The sequence below is a fragment of the Panthera leo genome, chromosome E3, assembly GCF_018350215.1.
Source record: "Panthera leo isolate Ple1 chromosome E3, P.leo_Ple1_pat1.1, whole genome shotgun sequence".
In the NCBI taxonomy this organism is placed as follows: domain Eukaryota; kingdom Metazoa; phylum Chordata; class Mammalia; order Carnivora; family Felidae; genus Panthera; species Panthera leo.
This window is the reverse complement of record NC_056694.1, coordinates 27,048,255-27,070,557: the sequence shown is the minus strand read 5'-3', so window position 1 is coordinate 27,070,557 and position 22,303 is coordinate 27,048,255. Positions and strand designations below refer to the sequence as shown.

Below are 22,303 nucleotides of genomic sequence, written 5' to 3'. Positions count from 1 at the left end.
TTCCCTTCTCTGCCAGACAGAACACCCTGTGCTCATGGGCAGGCACCCAGTTGGCCAAGATTAAGTCTGTGTTATCCTAAAATTGGGCACCACAGCAAAGATGTCCTGGCCCAATTAAGTTCCTTTCCATTTGTTTATGGAAATTAAAAGATAATCGAGTTCTAGACAGCATTTCCTTTATCTCCCTCAAAGCAGGCTAAAAAAAAAAATCCCAAAACCATCATTGTTGAGCTTTCTCTCCTTACCGTATCTTCCTCAGCATCACAGAGAGACCCCTGACTTGTGCAAAAAGGAATCCGCTCTCTTCCCCAGCGCACACACTGTAAGGGCGACAAGTGCCAGTCTGCCTACATGGAGGACCATTCTCTCCTCGCTCAGGAATCTATGGACGTTTACTCAGAGAGTCCCTCAGGTTGTGTCTAGCACATGATCATGAGATAAAGACCAACTCTCTGCTAGAGAGACCACAAATTCAATGCCCTACCAACCTGTCAGCCTCCCCCGCCTCCCTCTGGCCCTAATAACTCTGCTCTGGAAACAGCGACCTTTTATTTTTCACTCCCCCCAACAGGTTGTACTAAGTGCCCCTCTCCTTGCAATGTTCACCTGATTAGGGCCACTCTCCCTGCAGACCTCAGCATTATAACATCACTCCATCCTGAACCTTCACTGACCTTTCAAGGGAGATCAGCTCCCCTCTTACATGCTCGTAAAAGCTTCTGTACCTCCATTGTTGGTTTAGATTTATTTGTGTGATTCTTTCACTTATGTCCGCCTCACCCACTAGACTGTACGTTTCTTAGGTTAGGAATCTTGTCAATGTAGTCTCAGAATCTAACACAGCATCTGAACACAAGAGGCATCCCCCAGATTTTTATTTATCTGATCACTTACTATCCAGCAGTTCGATAAACACTGGACACACTTACGTAAATCATATACACACAGTCTAGTCTCAAGAAACCCATGGACCAGTAGAGGAGATGAAAGGAATACAGAAAACTACAGAAGAGTGCCATTAAAACGTACACATAAGAAAGGACCTCCTGGGTGGCTCAGTCGGTTATGCACCTGACTCTTGATCTCAGCTCAGGTCTTGATCTCAGGGTTGTGACTTCAAGCCCTACATTGGGCTCCATGCTGAGCGTGGAGCCTACTTAAAAAAAAGGGGGGGGGGTACTTTCTAATTTTTTTTAATAGAGGGAACCAAAAAAAGAAGAAATGGGCTGAACCTTGAAGGCTAGATTGGATTTGCACCCAACCAGAAGAGAGAGTAACAACCCCAAGGAAGAAGGGACAATAAGAGAAGGGGGGGGGGGGGGGGGGCAGAGCAAGGCAGTGTGGTAAGAATATGCAGAGCACACAAAATCAAAGTGAGATTTTAATGTGAGATTTATATCTTGGCCAGCTGAGCACGGAGCTTCACCCTCCAGAATGTTCCAGAGGGACTAGAAATAGAAGGTTGGCAGATGAGCAAAAGCACCATTTTATCAATGGCCAGAACTCGTAACCTCAACCCAAGTCCTGATAAAGCTGAGCTGGAGCTCAAAGCAGGTGCTTGGAGCCCCCATGCCCCCACCCCCCACCCCCAGGCTGCAAGAAAGAGTTGGGTCTGACCTAGTTTGGATCTGAGCCTCTATGACAGTAACCCCCCCTACCACCCCCCACCCCCCGTGTAAGCAAACAAGATCTCGAGCCCTGATGGATCCAATCAGCATTCCATTCCCTCAAAGAAGATTGAAGCAGAGGGGATAAGGCAGGTAGAGAGGGGTAGGTGTAGGGAGAGGGGAAAGGGCAGGTACAGAGCCCTCCATGGGGAAGATCATGAGGGACAGAGTTGTTCTTTCTGTTTCTTCCACCAGAGCACCAGTTTGCCTCTTGACCTCTTAATCAAACCTTGAAAGTAAGCAGAGACTTAAAAGTCACCTCTGAAAAGTTTCCTACATTTTAATTTTCATTTATTTATTTATTGAAACTTTTTTTTCTTTTATGGCAAGACCATTCAACAGTAAAGTTCTACCCTCTAAGCAAATGTTTTTCCTCCTAGCAATTTTTAAATGTACAGTACAATATAGACCCTGTGTTGTACAGATCTTCAAACTATCAGACCTCAATAAAGGGGTTTAAAGGAAAAAAAGGGGGGTTCCTGGCTGGCTCAGTTGGAAGAACACACGACTCTTGACTTTGGGGTTGAGTTCGAGCCCCAAAGTGGGTGTAGAGATGATTTAAAAATAAAATCTTTACATTTGCAACTATGTGGATGGAACTGGAGGGTACTATGCTAAGCGAAATTAGTCAGAGAAAGACAAATATCATATGACTTCACTCATACGACGAATTTAAGATACAAAACAGATGAACATAAGGGAAGGGAAGCAACAAATAATATAATAACGGGGGGGGGGACAAAACATAAGAGACTTGTAAATGTGGAGAACAAACAGGGCTACTGGAGGGGTTGTGGGAGGGGGGATGGGCTAAATGGGTAAGGGGCACTAAGGAATCTACTAAAATCATTGTTGCACTATATGCTAACTTGGACGTAAAGTAAATACATAAATTAAATAGAATTTTAAAAATGCAAGTAAAAAATAAATAAAATCTTTAAAAACAAAAAGTAAGCACAGGACATTCGTAACTTGAAACAGCTCAGGGGACCTCTGTGAGTGCCCGAGGACTGCCTCTTCCCGGGGCGGAAACCAGAGGCCTCTGGCTTAGCACAAAGACTGCTGCCCTTAACTTCTTTGCTTAAGGGGCACAGGAAAACCCTCTTTCAAACAGAAGAAAAGCTGCTCCTACAATGGGGCAAGGAGCCGGCATCTTTAAAACTGTCTGGGGGCACCTGGGTGGCTCAGTCGGTTGAGCGGCCGACTTCAGCTCAGGTCACGATCTCGCAGTCTGTGAGTTCGAGCCCCGCGTCGGGCTCTGTGCTGACAGCTCAGAGCCTGGAGCCTGTTTCGGATTCTGTGTCTCCCTCTCTCTGACCCTCCCCCTTTCATGCTCTGTCTCTCTCTGTCTCAAAAATAAATAAACGTTAAAAAAAATTAAAAAAAAAAAAACGGTCTGCAGCAGGGGTGCGGGGGTGGGGGGGTGGGGGGGGGTTGGTCAATTAAGCCTCTGACTCTGGGCTTCAGCTCAGGTTGTGATCTCGTGGTTTTTGAGATCAAGCCCTGTGCTGGGCTCTGCACGGAGCATTGAGCCTGCTTGGGATTCTCTCTTCTTCCCTCTCTCTGTCCTTCCCCTGCTTGCACTCTCTCTCCTTCTCCCTCAAAAAAAGATCAACACTAAAAAACAAATAAATAAAAATATAACTATTGGCAGCAGCAGCATTTTTGTGGTCAGTGGACCCTCTTGCCTGTTGCTGCCCCCAGACCAGACTCAGCCCAGGGGCCTCTCAACACCATGATGCACACTACACAAGTCGAGGCCTAGCCTCGGATTCAGCCCAGACGCAGCCCATCTTCCTACTCATAACCCCACCTCCCCGCCCACCCTTCTCCTCTGGTCAAGTTTCTTTTACTTACAGCCTATCTTTCACCATCATTGGGTTTTAAGCAACTATGAAGTAAGGATGTGGGTCTTACTTAACTGCATGTTCTCTCCCGTACATCCACAAAACTATTCATGCCAAATTATAATTATTATTTTGCACAACATAGGGCAGTCTTAATTCTGCTACTTAAAGCTGTGAGCTGGGGCAAGCTTAGCTGGCGCTTTCACCGTGTGCCCTCTGTAGGTGGGTGATAAAGGTACCAACTCCTAGAAGTGCGGGAAGGATGAGCTGACATTAGGTGTGGGAAGGAGTCACAGTGACAGCACAGTGAGTACTGGCCATTATGATCAGACACTCAATCGGGGTGTTTATCAAATGGAACAGTTAACAGCCTTCCCTTCTATGGGCTCCGTTTGGCAGGAAATGTGTGTGAAGGTTGAGCCCAGGATGGGGAAGGAGAAGGAGAAAGGGGTAGGAGGAAGGGGGAAGGCACAGGGAAGGCCCCAGGTTTCTTTTACCCAAGCCTATTAGGAAGAAAAACTGTCAACTTGAGTTTGGGGTTTGGAAGAATAGTGAGCACAGAGATAAACGGAGACGTGTCAGTCTTCTTGGAAATCTAGGGCATTAGCTCATTTCCCTTTTAAAATAAAATAGGTCAGCTAAGTGAAATTGTGTGCTCCATCAAAGATATCCTCTGTATGAGTGTGAGACAGGGAGAAAGAAAGAGGGAGAGAGACCCAGCTGGGCAGCTTTGAAGAGAAGGATTTCCCCGAACCCGCGTCCCTATGACAAGACTCTCCTTGTGGGATTTCGTACTATTCACATCTTCTCAGGGGGGAATTTCAGTCATCAAGCAGATCAATCTTCTGCCACCACTTTGGTGTTTGTTTGTTTCAGCAGGGCTCCCTGGTTAATGAAAGAGTCAAAGAGATCGAGCTTCAAACCCCAATTCTGCCATTCACTCTGGGTGATCTTGGACAATTTACCTTGATCTCTTTGAGCCTCAACATCTTCCTATACGACATGGAGTCAATGTGCCCCACGTTGGTAGGCTTTGTGAGTATTAAGTTACCTCATATACATAAAGTGGCGTGCACAAAGAAGATGCTAAAACCAAAAGGCAGAGCGCCTGAGTGGCTCAGTCGGTGAAGCATCCGACTTCAGCTCAGATCATGATCTCACAGGTCATGGGTTCGAGCCCCGCGTCGGGCTCTGTGCTGACAGCTGGGAGCCTGGAGCCTGGTTCGGATTCTGTATCTCCCTCTTTCTCTCTGCTCTTACCCTACTCGTGTTCTCTATCTCTCAAGGCTCTCTGCCTTTTTTTTTTAAAGGCAGCTGCTAGGGGTAGCAGTAGTAGAGGCAATAACAGCAGCAGTGTGGTAACAACGTAGTGGTACCAGTATTGATAGCTATAAACGTTATTAACAGTAGCCACAGTGGTGGGGACACCTGGGTGGCTCATTCGGTTCAACGTCTGACTCTTGGTTCTGGCTCACGCCACGATCTCACGGTTCCTAAGATCAAGCCCCGCATCAGGCTCTGGGCTGACAGGGTGGAGCCTGCTTGGGATTCTCTCTCTCTCTCTCTCTCTCTCTCTCTCCTTTCTCTCTCAAAATAAATTTTAAAGAAACATTAAAACAGGAGCAGTAGTGGTCATAGTAACTGCAGCAGCAGGAAGAGACGGAAGAGTGTAAGAGGAATAGTAATAGTCACTTGTAAGTTTCAAGCATTTGACCCCATTTTAGAAATCCCAGACGACCTTCTCACTAATTTAGCACCTAACAAGGACTCAACAGAACTACACTGTGTGCTCCTAAAGTCCCTCATTACAACTGAGTGTCACGCTAAGGACACGAAGAAATGCTGCTTTGTTGTAGCCTGGCACCTGGGTTTATCTTTAAAAGAAGCTGGGGCTGGTTACCAAAAAACATCTCTTCCGGAGGCTGGTAACTTATTTGCAAGTCTGCCTTAAGCACTGTATCCTCTCATCAAGTTCTAAAGGGTGGCAGTGACCTTGGCAAAAATACATGTGTTAGAGCAGATCAAACCCTAGAAAGACAGAAGCGCTGAGTTCTTGAGCTTGAAATCCTCCCTGGCAGACAGCCGCTAACTCTAGTCAAGCGTATCCACTCTTGCAAGACGATAAAACACTTTGAAAAACTGCCTGCCGTTCAACTGTGATCTCAAATCATTTTCTTTTCCCATTGATTCTTTGTTCAAATTTCCAGGGAAACTAATTTGAAAGAAGGTCAGTGTTTTAAAAGGGGGGCTCGTTACCACCTGCATGTCTGGTTCAGGCTGTTTGATGACAATAAAGAACATCGAGAGGTTCTGAGTTGTTTCCTTTCCACCAAAATCACTTTCAGTATGAAAACCATATGTGACCTCAGACCCACACCTATTTATAAATCCGTCTCTCCCAAATGTGTCTGGGAGAATAAGGCCAGCCGGACAGGTTCTGGGGGCACCACTGTTGAAAGGAGATCACAATGGTGATTTCTGCTTGTGTATAACCCATGGTCACCAGCAACCCTGTGGAGCTGACTTTATTCCCTACAGACACGGGTGGCAGAGCGTGAGTGGATCTGGAGGCTGCAGGAAACCTTGTATCTAAAGCCAGGATTACTTTTTCCCCTTTGTTTTGTTTTTCCTTCCACCTGGCATTCAAGGAGAGGTTGCTGGAAAGAGGGTGAATGTAGAGTGCTTTTGTAACACCTTAAGCAAGGCAACTTCTGAGCCTCTGCTTGGGTCCCAGGAGTTCTGCCTTTCTGTCTCCATCAAAAGTAGTTTCACCAAAGGCTTCTGACATCCCTCTGGAAACAGCGAGCACAGGATAAACCCATGTCTGGCAAGAAGTACATATCTGAGTCCAGAACCCTTCCTCGGATCAGAGCTTACCTTGGCTGTCCTGCTTACTGGAGCTTTCTGCTTTTCTGACACCCTGAACTCTGAACCCAGGCTGCAAGAATGCAAGGCATACCTGAGCAGACTCTCCAGGCTCCATTTCTTGCCTACTTCACAGTGGTCCTTGCTTGACTATTTCATCCTTAACAATTAACTGGAATTTGACCTCTGTGGTTCACTGACATTTTAGGTTTCTTCTGAAAATCTATTCATTTTCTTCCTTCCAGCTAGACTGTTGGTCCAGGCTCTTTCTATTCATCTCTGTCCCATTCAGCCTGTGCCCTGAAGGATCAGGACCCACAAGCTTATCACTTCAGAAGAGCAACAGTGATTGCTAGGAAAGTTCTTAAAATGGCTAAAAATTCGATACCCAGCTAAACCATCGATCAAATGGGAGTCTACAAGAAAGACATTTTTAGACATGGGAAGACCCAAAATATTTCTCTCTCATGCACTCTTTCTTGTGAAGCTACTGAATGGATGTTTTCCACCAAAAAAAGGAATAAATGAAGAAAGAAGCACGGTCTCAGGAATCCAACATGGCAAACCAGCGACAGTAAGTCTCAGAACAATACTGAGCTACAGACTTCAAGAGTAAACCATCCAATAAGAGTGATCAGAGAGAGACCGTCAAAGCAAAAGAATAGAACCTATAGAATGTTTGGGGATGTGTCCATACATCTGGAAAATTATCGACCAGTACTGACAGAGTAGCTGGGGGATTCAGAAGAAAAGAAGTACATAGAGAGGAAACTAAACATAATTTGGCCATGTGGAAAAATTTACATAGTCAAAGTAATGTAAGTACTATTACTGATTTAACCAAGTGTTTTGATATCATTAAACTGAAACATAGTCAACTGAGACATTGATGGGTGAGCAGATAAAGTGGGGAAGTTGATTCAAGAGAGCTAAGCCCTCAACCATCACAACCAGAAGCCAATAAGGAATTTATGAAATTCAGGATTCTAGTAATAGATGTATAAGCATATTACATAAGCATATGGAAGGATATGCCCAAAGAAATAGCTGGAAAAGAAGAACAAGTTATTTCCAGGGAACCAGACTTGATCTATTTCACTATAGGCTTTGCAACATTTTTTTATATTTAACTATGTACATGTATTACGTTAATATATTGAAAAAAGTTTGTTGTTAAAACCAGAAAATCTAGAAAAATATAAAGAAGGGAGTGCAAAGTGCTCACCATCTCACAATCCTCAGATAACCACTATTCATGTTTTTCTGGATTTCCTTATAATCTCATTATGAGCAATTTAAAGAACTGATGTTTGTACACAATATTATGGTTCTCTTATTTTACATTATTTCATCTAATATTATATCTGGGGAATGTTCTCAAGTCATTAAAATTGCTTAAAACATTATTTTAACATCTGCATTATAGTCCATTAGGTAGATTTATAATAATTTACCCAATCAGTCCCTTATTATTGGGCATTTAGGTTCTGTCCAATTTTTCACTTTAATTTTTCTGAAGTGCCACAATGAACATTTTTGTACATAAACCTCTTTCCTCATTTCTGATTATTTCCTTAGCAGTGAAATTACTGGATCAACAATGAGAAAAACAAATATTTAATGAGCAAAAAGCAGTGGAATTGTTATATGAACTTTAAAAAACCCTGCATAATTGTTATAGATTTTTTAAACACTACATTTAAAACATCTTCCTTGAGATGTTCACACCCTGGGGCAAGTCACATCTGCCAACTTTTAGGCAAAACGGCTAGACTGCGGTTGGAAAGGAATGCTTACTTAGACAATGACTTCTGCACTGAGCGATTACGGAGAATAGTTAGCATCATTAAATGATTTGCCCTGGAGCTTCCCCAGCTTTTTTTCCCATAGATTATCCCCAGAGAACATCACTGACTTCTCCAAATTCAGCGGCAGGGCTGGGACTGGAAGCCTGGATTTCTTCCTGACTCCTGGTCTCACGCACCCCATAGCATCACTTGATTTGAATAGGCAAGTAAACACGTAACTCTTACTATCTTGACTGGTCACTGACATTTAAAGATGGACTGATACAACAGACATTTCAGGCAGCCAAAAAGAGTTGTTGGGAGACCTTGAATAATGACTTTCTGAAAGAAAACAATGAGTTGTTGATGGAACCAGAATTTCTGGTTTCATCAAATACAAGGAAAAGAAAGAACTCAATCCTGATTTGGATTATAGAAAGTCAAGTTTACTTATCTGAGGTCTGAATATAAAAGAGAGAAAACCGGGTGTTTCTTAGATGCCTTTTGTTTACAGAATGACCTCAGAGTCTCCACTTGCTTTTTGCTTAGAAAAATATTGTGTGGTAGGTGGTATTATTTTTCCACCAGTCTCCCTTCTTTTCTGCCATGGATCACCGTCAGTGTTTCCAGCCCCATTGAAGTTGGGCCCAGTAACGTGCCTAGTTTTGGTCAACATAATGTGGGCAAATGTGACTGGGTAGGAGTTTAGAGCATCCTTAACCGTGTTTGTGATCACCCTTACTTACACTGCTGTCACCATCCATGACAGAGTATGTACAAGGTAGTATACAAAGAGTAAACCTAAGCTCAGTTTGCATCCTGAAGCATGGCTATATCCTAGCCAACCCACAGACCAACAAGCACAACAATAAGTAAGTAAATGTATAGGACAGCAGAATATATAATTAGTTAACACTGTTGCAAAGCAATGAGATTCTGAAGTTGTTTGTCATGCAGCATTGACGCGACAGTAACTGATTAATACACATAGCCTACATTTCTGGGATCTTCCCACCTTCTCTGAGTTAGTGCCATTCTCAGAAAGAGCTTGTTAATATGACACTGCATGAAGAATTAAGGGTGATTTTCCTAAATTATAAACTACATTACGAGTAAGAGAGTGTTTTATAACACCTTGTTTCATTTAACTCTCACAGCAGAGTATGAAGCCCACAGAGGTAACAGGACTCCTATAAAAGTGACACATTGACTAAAAGGTAGGCCTGGGGCTGGAACGTGAATCAACTCAATTAAGAGAATATCCCCTTCACATACAGGACCACAACAAACAATGATACAAATGGTCCAATGAAATTAAGCTGCTAAGACGTTGACAACAAATACCCTTCAGGAGATTACGGCCAGCTGGAATGGGCAACAAGAATGGCCTGATGTGGTGAGGGAACAAGATTTTCATTAGTAGCCATTTCTTACATTCCTCTGTATTCAGGGAGCAATCCGACACGTCAATGTTATTTGAAAAGCAAACCTTGCATTTCCTAGGGAAACTCTTCCCTCGTGACATGGTGACATCCCAGGTACAGCTCTGTGGCCACATAGAATGTCGCAGTAAACAACTCAATATATATTTCAAACGTTAATTGCCTTCCCAGACCTTGGAATTTCTCACTGAGCTCACTCACAAGTTTTATTGAGGGCATAAAATTTATTGTGTTGACATACCCTTTAAAGTGCTGAATTCATCAAGGCCAAACCAAGCCTGGATGACATTATGAAGAGTGAGTCAAATTTTTTTATTGAAAGTTTCGTTCCGTGCTTCTATTTTACATCACAACCCAAATTAAGCCACTGGAAAAAAAAAAAAGTGCCAACACTTTTTAAAAGAAATGTAATCATCCTTTTCCAGGCACATTTGCACAGAACTGGAAGGAAGGCACATTATCTATTCCAAAGAAGTCTGGGCCGCGGCAATAAAACAAAGTGATGAGAGACTGTGTTTGAAATGCCTTGGCATGGTAACCCAGAGTCAGAGAGGCCCCTTGAGAGTCTCAGATAAAATGACAAGCTTAAAGGTTTTGCTATGGGACTTCCCGATTTGTTTAAAGAGAAGTTTATTGTTACATGATTCCTTAAACTGATAATTGTTCAAAATTCTGCCTCTGAGAGGCTCTGCTTGCAACTTACATGTGGACATGCCTGGTGGAGAGAGCACCTTAAAATATAAACGACTCCTCAGGGCACCTGGTTGGCTCAGTTGGTTAAGCATCCAACTTCGGCTCAGGTCACGATCTCAAGGTTTGTGAGTTCTAGCCTCACATCGGGCTCTGTGCTGACAGCTCAGAGCCTGGACCCTGCTTTGGATTCTGTGTCTCCCTCACTCTCTGCCCCTCCCCCACACATGTTCTGTCTCTCTCTAAAAAATAAATAAACATTAAAAAAATTATATATATACACACACACACATATATATAAACAACTTCAAAAGATAGAGAAAAAGCCTAGCCTTCTGAGCCTTGTGAAGGCCTTAGCGAAGTAAAGAGGGAGATGGAAAAACGAACAGGATGCTTCTAGAATATGTATAAATGGTCCAACCAAATTAGATTGTAAGATGTTGACAATAAATACCATTCAAGGGGTAATAAAAAACACCAGTGAAAAAACAGAGTGACAGAGAGGTACCCAGCTCCCAAGGACAGCAATCAGAAGTCAAATATAGTTTTATTGCCTCAGTTACTTAAACACAAATGTTTATTAAGAACTCTGAAGCCAGACTGCCTGCGTTCAGATCCTGGTTCCTCCACTTCTATGTGGCATCACTAGGTAACTTCTCTCTTTTCTGTCTCAGTTTTACACCTACAAAATGATGACATAATAATACTTTTCTCATAAGATTGTAATAAAGGTAAAGAAAGTTAGTGAATATAGAGTACTTACCATGTTCAACATGTACTAAGTGCTCTGTGCATGTTAATTAGGTTGATGGCATGCTAGGTACTGGAAGAAAAGAAATAAAACATGTGGGGGCGCCTGGGTGGCTCAGTCAGTAAAGCGTCTGACTCTCGAGTTTGGCTCAGGTCGTGATCCCAGGGTCGTGGGATCAAGCCCCTTATCGAATTCTGCTGAATGCAGAGTCAGCTTAGGATGCTATCTCGCTCTCACTCTCTCTCTCTGCCCCTCTCCCCCACTCACTTGTCCTGTCTCTAAAATAAATTCTTAAAAAAAGAAATAAAACATTCGAATTTCCTTATAGAGCTTACATTCTAGTAATATAAACAATCTCCTGAAAAGACAATTACTATCCAGCGTGAAAACCTTAGGATGCCTCTTTAGTCTAATGAATAATATTTGCCTAGATACAATGGTATCTGCCCCACTCACCAGTAGAGGAAGGCAAATTCATACTGAGCCACAGATGAACATGCCACTTTGTTATCAGCTGCTGCCTAAGAAATTACCTAAAACATAGTACTTCAAACAACAAGTATTTATTGCCTCACAGTTTCCATTGCTCAGGAACTTAGATATACCTTGGCTGGTTGCCTCTGGCTCAAGGTGGCTCATGCCACAGCATTTAAGCTGTTAGGGCTGCAATGTCACCTGAAGACTCAAGTTGTGGGGGGATGCCTGACCAAGGTCACTCAGGTAGATTTCTGCAGGCCACAGCCCTAAGTCCTTACCATGTGGGTCTCTATGTAGAGATGTTTCATGAGATGGAAACTGGCTTCACCTGGAGTAAGTGACCCAAGAGAAAGAAACAGAGAAACCAAGAGAGAAGCCACAGTCATTTTATAGCATCCCGCCATTTCTGCCATATTCTGTTTATTGAAGTAAGTTGTTCAGGCCAGCCAACATGCAAGGGGATGAAAGAAGCCAATCAATCCATTAGCCAAATGTCCACTCAAATGCCCCCCTTCCAAAGAAGCCTCCTTTGCTACCTAATCAGTGTCATCTCCTGTTGGTCATTCTTAGGGGTTCTGAACCCAATTCCAACATGGGGGGAGAGGAATGGGGGTTTCCACGACATCATCCAACAATGCTCTGACACCAGCTTGGTGTTCTAGAATTCAACTGAATTCGAACACTATCAACCTGGAGACAGCATTAGATCTCACAGGTTAAGGATTTGGTCACACAAGATTGCCCCCACCCCACACATCAGAAGCCAGTCACAAACCCAGGTTGTTACCTCTTCTTCTAAACTCCTGTCTATAAATCAGAGGTCCCCATGACCCCTTCACAGGGTTCCATTAATTTGCTAGATTGGCTCACAGAACTCAAGAAACCTGTACACTCCCCACATTACTGGTTTATTACAAAGAGTATTAAAGGATACGAATCAATAGCCAGAAGAAGAGATACAAAGGCTGAGGTATGGGGCACAGAGCTTCACTTCTTCTCAGGGTGCACCATACTCCCCAGTTCCCCTCATTAACATAACAGAAGACATCTCTGCTGCCCTCAGGAAACTCCCAGAGTTTCAGGAACTCTGCACCAGAAACAGGACAAGACCAAACACGTATTTCTCATCATAAAGCACAATATCCCACTCATTTGCCCATAATCTTGTTTGATTTTCATCATTCCATAACGTCTTATTTCTTTGCTTCTTATCTCTTCCCAGACACTATATTGCAACCTCCATGAAGAAAGGGACCTTATCTATCTCGACCCTTCAGTAAACAGAAAATACTTATCAAAGGGCTGCCAGGATCTTTGTATAAATAAGAGGTACGCTTGACCTCAAAGTTCCTGAAATGTGGTTAGAAAGACCGGGGTAGCATGTAAGAAACAGAAATCGGGTTTTGTGAGATTTCATCTTAAGGTGCTATCTAAGAGGATGAAGAAGCCCCTGGAGGTGGAAGGAGTCAGCAAACTCTTGGTGGAGAAGGAAAATCTGAGCACGTTTGAACAGTGGTCTGGATTTAGTGAGGCAGAGAGATCTCCATTTACAGGAAATATAAGAAATAAAAAAAGGAGTTGGATAGGTAAAGCAGGGTCAGATCCAAGAGCTTGGATAACTAAGCAGGAGACCTAGAGAGAGCTGGAAACCAATCCCAATTCATTGCCAGTAGCTATGCACGGACCAAATGGATGAACAGAGTCATTACATTGCCAGACTTTTTCCAACTGTCTCCAAAAATGGCCCCAAATGAGAAATGCAATATCCACGTCCCTTAAGAATAACCCCCACCCAAATGGTTCCCCCAGCATGAGTTAACATCCTTGAAGATAATCTAATTCCCTTTACTTAGATTTTGTGTTCACCTGGAAACCCAGGACAGTGGAGTTCTCTGAGGAGTCAAACCTAGGACCTGTGGTTGCCCTGTGGCCACTCCCTGTGGAGTGAGGTCAGTCACAGCCATGGCAAAACCACGTGATTCAGAAAGTGAGGGGAAATGATGTCCCAAATGAAAATCGGGGTGTCTCTGCCCAAAGAAGACAAAGGATCCTAGGAAGGCAAAAAAACAACAAAACAGATGTTTACTATACATACTACCGTGAACTATCCTGAGCAGACCCTGGGTTTCTGAGCACAGTTCACAGTACCACAGACCCACATAAGGGACTTTCACGCAATCAAATGAACACTGGGTGGAAGAACAGAACTCATTTAAACTAAAACCCAGTGACAAATCTCTGGGACCTGGGAGCACCTTTCAAATACCCCCACAAAGAAAGATACATGTTATTTACTGTTATCTCTAAAGAACAGGATCCAGAGTATGGTAGGGAATGGATAGATGTTTGTTATAAATGGCAGAAATCAAAGAGGGAGAGGCCACTTTTACAGATTTTAAAAGACTTAAGGACATTGTATGTACCGCTATACATGTTTTCTCTTCTCTTGGGTAAATAACTGGAAAGAGAGCGACTGGATCTGACGTAGGAGTATGAATCAGTTTGCTATTGCTGCTGTAACTACCACAATGTAGTGGCTTAGAACAACCAAAAGTTATTATCTTACAGTTCTAGAGGGCAGAGGTCCAAAATGTGTTTTACTGGGCTCAAATGAAAATGTTGGCAAGCTTGCACTCCTTCTGGAGGCCCTGGAAAGAATCATTCTCTTATCTTTTTCCAGCTTCTAGAAGTCAAATACATTCCTTGATTCATGGTATGGTCCGTTCTCCCTCTTCAAAACCAGCAGTGTGGCATCTTTAAATCTCTCTCTCTGACCCTCCTGTCTCCCTTTTGTTGGGACCCTTATAGTTACATTGGGCCACCTAGACTATTCAGGTAAACTTCCCCCATCTCAAGACCCTGAATTTAATCAGATCTCCAAAGTCCCTTTACCTGTGTAAGGTAACATATTCACAGGTTCCAGGGATTAGCACATGGATGTCTCTGGGGGGGGGGGGGGCATTAAACTTCCTGCTACAGTATATACTTAACTTTTTAGGAAACTGCCAACTGTTTTCCAAAGGGGCTGTACCATTTTACAACCCACCAATAGTTTATGCATGTTCTAGTTCCTCATCCTTGCCAACACTTAGTATGGTCAGTCTTTTTAATTTTAGTATTTCTAATAGGTATGCAGTGGTAACTCATTTCTGATTTTAATTTGCATTTTGTCTAAGTAGAGAGGAATCTGAAACCAGAATTCCTGGTTTTGAATCCCAGTTCTACAAAAAGTGTAACTTCAGGCAGCCCTTAGTCTTGCTGTTCCATTTCCACACCTGTAAATGGGGACATCTGAGAGAGACAGAAAGAGAGTGAGAAGAGAGAGAGAGAGAGAGAGAGAGAGAGAGAGAGAGAATCTCAAGCAGGCTCTGTGTGGGGTTCAATCTCACAACTGTGAGATCATGACCTGAGCAGAAATCAAGAGTCATATGCAAACCAAATGAGCCACCCAGGAGCCCCAAGAACATTACTTCATGATAATAATATTATAACACCTGTGTTAAAAGAGGTGCATTAAAAGAGCTAACCTGTATTAAAAGAGCTAATTAGGGGCACCTGGGTGGCTCAGTGGGTTAGGCATCCGACTTCAGCTCAGGTCACGATCTCGCGGTCCATGAGTTCAAGCCCCACATCAGACTCTGGGCTGACAGCTCAGCGCCTGGAGCCTGCTTCAGATTCTGTGTCTCCCTCTCTCTGCCCCTCCCCTGCTTGCGCTCTCTCTCTTTCTCTCTAAAAAAAAAAAAAAAAAGAAAGAAATTTTTAATTAAAAAATAATAAAAGAGCTCACTAATGTTAGCACTTAGAAGAGTGCCTGCATACTGGCAGTGCTCAATAAATGCTAGCAAACAGTAATAACACTACTATTGGTAACTGGTTCTATCCACATATACTCTCAGAACAGGATTTCTCAACCTCCACACCAAGGACATTTGGGGCAGGTAATTCCCTGTTGTGGGAGCTGCCCTGGGCATTGTAGGATATTTAGCGGCATCCCTGGCCTCGCTGTACAAGATGTCAATAGCACACACTCTTCCTCCAAAAGTTGTGACAATCAAAAATGTCTCAACATTGCCCAATCTCCCTGGGAGCACAGAACTGTCCCTGGTTCAAAACCACTGTCCTAGCAACTCCAACTGCAAAGTTGGACGAGATCTTAGATACTAACTATTCTGACGACTTCCAAATTCTTTTGACCACGTTCCATGACCCATTACACATGTAAATGGATGTAGATTTCAACGTATCATGCCTACTGATAAAGGAGATTCTATCTTTTGGAACCACAAGACAGAGGCTGCCCTAGTGGCCTGGCCCACATCACAAACTTAAACCTAAGCCCAAGCTCACTGTCTAGGAACCCTAACATACACCACTCATAGCCTTCCATCTCAGCTTTAGCTAGCTCACCTTACCCTGGAAACGACCTGCTGGGCTTACAAGAAAATCCCTGGCCTCCTGGCCAATTAGGCCCTGTTTCTGTCACTTCTAATGCTCTACATAACTTGCTCTTGCCTAGGAACAGGGCTCCACTGCTGGGAGACACTGTACTCCCCCAATCCATGGCATGTTTTCCCTCAAACAAAGGACTCCAAACTCATGACTAATTCTAGTTTTGTCATAGGACAATATACATATGTATCAAAAGTGTCACAAAACAATACTTACCCCTACTGTGTCCATGTAATACATGCTGATATTATCAATTCTGTTGTTTTGTATTCTATTTCTTTTTTTAAAAAAATACTGGTAAAAGGCCTCTTTAGCTGATGTTGTGATCCACTTAGAGGTCACAACCTACAGGTTGAAAAATACTGACCTAGTCAACTTCATTTTACCAAGGGCCAAAGAAATGTCCAGACCTTTTAGCCCCATGTCCCTCAGGGTAGCAATCAGTGTTTCAGGCTGATCCTCACCACTCGTCCCTCGGACCAAGATTCCATGCAGTACAGGGCAAATCGAGACACCAACTTTTTCCTAAAGTTCAATATATATGATTATCAACCTACACACATTTACATGTGCAGCAGCACATGGGACACGGGCAAAAGAATTTGGAAATCACCAGAATAGGGAATAGCTAAGACCCCTCCCAAATTTGCAATTTGGTGATACTAAGTTGTTTTTAACCAGATGGACACAAGTTGAATTCCACGGGATCAAGACACATTCAAACTGATTCAACATAAACAGCATATTCTTTCTCTCTCCACTCTACATGGCAAGTGGCACGCTGAGAGGGGCTGGTCTATTTCCCCGCGGCAGGCATTAGCCCCAAACCTGGAGAGCCGCCTGCACGGGCTCTCAGAAATTTAACACCCAGGCACAACATCGAAGAGGACAGCCAAATCCGGCCCTGAGACAGGACAGGAGTCGTTGGACGGAGAGCTTTTGGGTGTAATCAGCCTATTTATTTTTTTTATAATCAACTACGAAAGAAATCGGAGGGAGGCGGCGAAAAAGACCTTTTCTAAGAGGAGAACTATTTCCTAAACTAAATTGCTTAGTGTGTTTTTTCTCCAAAAAGTTACTCACCTTAAGTTAATGCTGAATAATAACCGCTGACATTTACTGAGGGCTTGCTACAAGCAAGGCTCTGTGGTACGTCCTTCACGTGATCTCTTCATTTTCTTAAGCATTTTAGGAGACAGGTGGCATTATTACCATTCCCATTCTGTAGATGGAGAAGCTGGCACGCAAAGAGGTTAAATGACTTGCCTTAAATAACATGGCTCTGAGACAGTGAGGGACCATGGGAACGAGCCCCAGGTGAAAGACATTGTGCTGTGCACCTGGAACATTTCTGTTGGTTGTTGTTGTTAAACCGCTTCCCTTACAGAGTGGAAGGAGGTTGCGGCCAGGAGATGACCACTGAGACAAGCTGGACATAACACACAGAACCTCGGCTCCAAAAGGCACCAATGAGCTGCCTGAGTTGTCTGCTAATGCCGACCAATCAGAATGAGCCCCTTCCAACCAATCATGACAAGGCTCTTCCAACCAATCAGATGGAGACTGTTTTTTTCCCTTTCCCTCATTAGCATACTGGCGGGGGAGTGGGATCCAGAGCTGGAACTTTCTGTGTTTGAGCGTGGCCTCTGCCCCGGTCCGTTTTGTTGGTGCGGCGTCTTCTTCCAGGTCGAGCTGTAGCCCCAGTAATACCGTGTCTGTACTTTTGATTTTGGGCTCTCGCTGGCCTCTTTTCTATCGTTGTCAGGCCCAAGAACCCAACTATGGCTAACAGCTCCACAGTCGCAATGCTGGGAGTTCAGCCCAGGAGGCATGCGTCTGAAAACACAGGGTGCCTCTTGCATGGGACATCGTCATAGATTAAAGTTACTTGTGTTTGTATGAAATTCAGATGTAATTGAGTGTCCGGTTTGTTGTTGTTTTCATCAGGGAACCCTAAACTCAAGTGGCTTGAACCCAGAGCTCTTATTCTAAGCCCCTCTGGTTTAGAGGGATTGTCACCATCACCTGGGAAATACCTGGAAATGCAAGTCCTCAGGCACCAACCGAGAGCTACTGAGTCAGAAACTCTGCGAGTGGGGCCCTAAAATCTGGGTTTTAACACGCTTTCTGGGCGATTCCAATGTCTGGGAAACATTGGAGGCTGGTGCTTTCTCATAGATTTTTCATTCAGGCAGGCAGTCATTCAACGCAACCTTATTAGGTGCCCATTTTTTTTTTAAGGTTTATTTATTCATTTTTGAGAAAGAGAGTGTGAGCGGGGGAGGGATGGTGGGGGACGGGGTGGGGACAGAGGATCCGAAGCGGGCCCTGCGCCTATGGCAGAGAACCCTACTCAGGCTCAAACCCATAAACTGGGAGATCAGGACCTGAGCAGGAGGCAGACGCTTAATCAACTGAGCCAACCAGGTGCCCACTTTTTATTCAAAGTCCTCCGGGTCTGAGAATGCCGCTTGTCTTTCTCCTCCCCAAAAGAAAACCACGAAGATGGCACCGTTATTTTCCTGGGCACGTTTGACAAGTGGGGGTTCCTCAGCCCTGATGCTGAGTGGATTTTTCTGTGTGTGGTTAAGACGGGAGGGGGGGTCATTCAGGAGTTCACCTGCTTCTCTTTCTATCAGTCAAAGAAACCATCCTCACTTCCTGCCTGTCGAAAAAGGGCGGAGAATTGGGGTGGTCAAGAGATATAATTGAAGATGGCATTTTTACAGATGCAACACACACACACACACACACACACACAATGCCTTTAGGTCTTGCAATTTGCCAAGGGCCAATCACAAGCCTTCAGTAAGGAAAAAAGATTCATTCTAGGAACTGATGTCAAAATCCCTTTTAGAGAGAAAAGGCATCTGTCAGGGCTCCCGGCTGTCAGCCAAGCTGGCGAAGCTCAGAAAGGCAGTCGCTGACCGTGGCACTTGTAGCCAGCACCACAGCGGTTGTGAACAGGCTGGAGGGGCAAGTGTGTGGCTCAAGGATACCATGAAAGTGGCCTCCAGCTTGGAACCTTCAGCCTGCCTTTTCACTCCGATTCCTACTTGTCCTGTAGACCTCAGTCTAAACCAGAGCCTCACATCAGGTCTGACCCCACCTTCACTCGGCCCTCACACAGCTCCTTCCTGAACATTATCACAGTCAGGATTAAATCATTGTTGTGCTGGTGCCTGTCTGCCCCAGTCTAGAACAGAAGCACCACCAGGGCAGAGAGGCTGTCCTGTTTGTTCCTGTTGCATTCCATGCCTCTGGCACAATAGTAGGTGTTCAAGAAGTAGCTGTCGAAGGAAACAAGTGAATGAATCCCAACTTAGCCATCCAGTAGATGTGTGACCTTGGCAAGTTACTTGATTTCTCTCTTGAAACCTCAGTTCTCTTACAGACGTGATGAATAAAAATAGTACCTGCCTCGGGTCGCCTGGGTGGCTCAGTCAGTTGAGCAGCTGACATCTCAGGGCTCGTGCGTGCAAGCCCAGTGTTGGGCTCCGTGCTGACAGCTCGAAGCCTGGAGCCTGCTTCAGATTCTGTGTGTCCCTCTCTCTCTGCCCTTCCCCAACTCACATGCTGTCGCTCTCTCTCTCTCAAAAATAAATAAACAATAAAATTTTTTTTTAAAAATAGTACCTGCCTCTTAGGTTTACCGTCTAATAGAATGAGGTATGTGTGTAAAAGATAAGCATAGGGCCTTGGCACACAGTAGGTACTGGGTAAAGGTCACTCACTGTCACTATCAGCTACGTTGGTCAGCCCAGTGCAAAAAGCAACATGAGGACCTAGAACATTATCCGTGACAGAGAACGGGTTCAGTAAACCAACATTAAATAACAGTGCATTTTACATACACGGTCCCTCTTAATCCTAATAGGAAGTGCTATGTCATCAGTATCCTTACCTTCATCCCCACTTGGCAGGCTTAGGGAGTTGAAACTTGCCCAGAAACCCCCACCCCAGGGATCTGCTAAGTGGCTGTTTGTTTATCTGAAAAATAAAATAAAAAACAAACAAAGCAACCCCCTAGCCTTGTTGGTCCCAGACATACCCCACCGGGTAACCACCGCATGACAACAGTGGGTAAAATTCTTCCAAACCCATTTGCCTGGAGCCCATGCATTTAGGAGAACTGTTTACATGTTAAGTGCTCATTTTCACTGCATGACAATGTTGCTGCGCTTCCTGAGGCCTCCTTCCATGCCTTAAGATCAAATCAATGCCAAGGGGCTGAAAGACAGGAGAGAAAAGGAAGGCTGGTGGATTCCATCTTTGTCTCCTGATGGAAGCAAACACAATCAGTTTCCCCAGACTCTTTGAGCAGCTTAACCGTCTCTGAGTGCTTTAATTTCCTACCACCTTGTTCCTAAGTGCTCTACTTCCCTTTCACAGATGTTAGGTCTGTTCTCTGCATCTGGCAGCGGGCATGATACTCTCTTGATCCCCCTGAGGCCCCTCGGGTTCGTTTCCTCCTCTTTTCTCTTTTACATTCCCCAAACAGAGCAAACACGAAGCATAAATGTTTCCCATGCAGAATGCAGTTAAATCCCTTTAGCCTATATTTTGAATCCACACCCATTAGGGAGTGCGATCATGGCAACCAGCTTAATAGGTCCTGGAGTTTGTGTGTCTATTTCCATTTGTGACTGACATTCACATTCCAGTAGCAGAATTAGTAGCCATCAGTCAAGCAGAAAGTTATCATCAGACCGCACTAAACAAACCCCAACTCCAGGTGGAATCGAGGTTTTTCAATAATGGATGTCAGAGTAATTTAACTAATCGCAAGATTCAGCCTCGCTGAGTGTGTTTTTTCCTCATACATAAGTAAACAGCAATCTGGAAAGATCTGAGTGTGGTGCGAACAAATTAATCTTTGGATAGAAATTTAACCTGTGGAAGTCAACTAAATCCTCTCCAATTCTTTTGAACTGTGTGTTTGTTTCTGTTTCTTTCAACCTGTTTCTTTCAACCTGTGTCACGTTGAGTTCTTTGCCAGGAGTCTGACTTAAGCCCATGATGAAAAGAAAACGGGTAAGGAAAAGAAGGAAGGCGCCCATTTATCCTATTTGATGATTTCTAAAATTATCACCCGTATTCTACTGTCCTAGAAAAGGCTCTTCTCACATTATAATACGCCTCTTGGCCTCTGTCCATTTTTTTACCATGTATATTTGCAGCAGGCAAAAAAGGCAAGGTTTCCCCATAGGTCAGAGGAAGCTATCATTTAGGCACTGCAGTGACTGAAGTTTGAATATTATAAAATGCTCAACCCAGCATGCACTGGGGCAGGTATTCTCCATAGACAATGATGGGTTTTGCTCCTAATTTTACAAATACATCAGCCCTTCTCCCAAGAGATTATGAACAGAAAGAAGCTCACATGGCTTACCCAAAGAGTCTGGGAAAACCAACAAAGAAATATTCCCAGGGTTACATATAAAAAGGAGGAGTACAATAGAACAGCAGAACTGGCCCATAATGAGAATTCCAGACTCATGTTTCTTAAAATATAAGAGAAAAGCACATGGATAGGGATCTAGTGCATTTGCAACAATTCTGAACGTGAGTTCTGGAACCAGGCAAGCCTGGGTTGAATCCAAGCCCTGCCTTTTACTGATTTTGTTGGAGCAGATTACTTAGCCTCTCTTGGCCTTAGTTTTCCCATCTTGGAAATAGGGATAATAACTGTATCTAACCTATGGGATCATTCTAAGGATTTAATGAGATAAGGCCTAAAGTGTTTTAGCCAGGACCCAGACCATAAAGAACCCCAGTACATATTACTTTTTTCACTACCACGTATGGGACTGTTCCAAAAGTCATCTCTGTTGTCGTTTTCATCATATTTATTAATGATATACAGTGGTCCATGAAATGAGAATTTTTTTCCAGTTTTTTTTTTTGAGATGTATTGGGCATACAACACTGCGAATTTAAGGTGTACAACATGATAGTTTGATACACAAATATATTGCAAAATTTTACCATGATAAATTTAATTAACACATCCCGCACCTCACATAATTACCATTGTTGTTATTGTTACGGTGAGAACAGTTAAGACCTACGCTCATAGCAACTTCCAAGTATACACTACTTGGATTATGCTGACTATAATCACCACACTACACGCTGGATCCCCAGAATTTATTCATCTTATAACTGGAAGGTGGTATCGTTTGAACCACATCTTACCATTTCCTCCACATCCCAGCCCCTGGCAACCACTAAACGACTCTCTATTTCTATGGGTTCAGGTTTTTTTTTAGATTCCCTATGTAAGTGAGATCAGACAGTACTTGTCTTTTTCTGTCTGACTTATTTC

General features: G+C 43.7%; 1 long non-coding RNA gene across 2 annotated transcripts in view; it reads right to left on the bottom strand.

The window, feature by feature from the left end:
• The window catches only part of LOC122210133, a 113,176-nt gene extending 101,021 nt beyond the window's left edge, over positions 1-12,155 (bottom strand). Inside the window, exons 1-3 of one of the 2 annotated variants that reach the window (XR_006197928.1) lie at positions 11,805-11,983; positions 11,062-11,121; positions 9,601-9,712 (exon numbers count right to left, since the gene is read on the bottom strand). This is a non-coding gene — a long non-coding RNA (uncharacterized LOC122210133). Of the gene's footprint in view, positions 1-9,600; positions 9,713-10,864; positions 10,981-11,061; positions 11,122-11,804 lie in introns of those variants that run through there. The other variant, XR_006197927.1, reaches the window with a different exon arrangement.
• Between the last annotated feature and the right edge of the window lie 10,148 nt (positions 12,156-22,303).